The sequence below is a fragment of the Gavialis gangeticus genome, unplaced genomic scaffold, assembly GCF_001723915.1.
Source record: "Gavialis gangeticus isolate Ggan-Ray unplaced genomic scaffold, GavGan_comp1, whole genome shotgun sequence".
NCBI lineage: Eukaryota > Metazoa > Chordata > Crocodylia > Gavialidae > Gavialis > Gavialis gangeticus.
The window spans coordinates 36,795,144-36,795,682 of NW_017728994.1; positions in this window are offsets into that span (position 1 = coordinate 36,795,144).

A 539-nucleotide genomic window follows, 5' to 3' on the forward strand; every position below is an offset into this window, starting at 1 on the left:
CTGTATTTACTGTAAAAATATAAATAAATAAAAGCAACATTCATGATTATTAATAGTATTAAATATGCAGTGCATCCTGCCACGTACCCCCTCTGCCCCAGTTTTATTTTTGTGGCGTGCCGGCACTCCAGCACCTTACAAGATAGTCATTGTGATTTTTTCAGCACTCTGGCCAAAAAACGTTGCCTACCCCTGTTCTAGGATGTTCCAATGTAACTTCATCTATTTAACTGATTGTGTCTGCAAAGAGAGACTTCTTTCCCACTAGACGGTGCTGCTGCACTGTTCTGTGCAGTCAAGTAAGTCAGGGGCCTTCATTTATAAGCAAAAAACCAGCAAGGTGAAAGTTCTGTCTGACATTTAAATGGACACATTTAATGGACTCACCTGCTTAAACATTGAGTAGAAAATTCCAGAGAAGCAGTACATTACATATCATGCCTTTCCTCTGCTTCAGGACTGGGCAAGACATGAAGAACCTGCAATATGTAGCTGCGTTATGGCAAATCTGTGAAAGCTGAAGCCAGCTATCCCTGTTT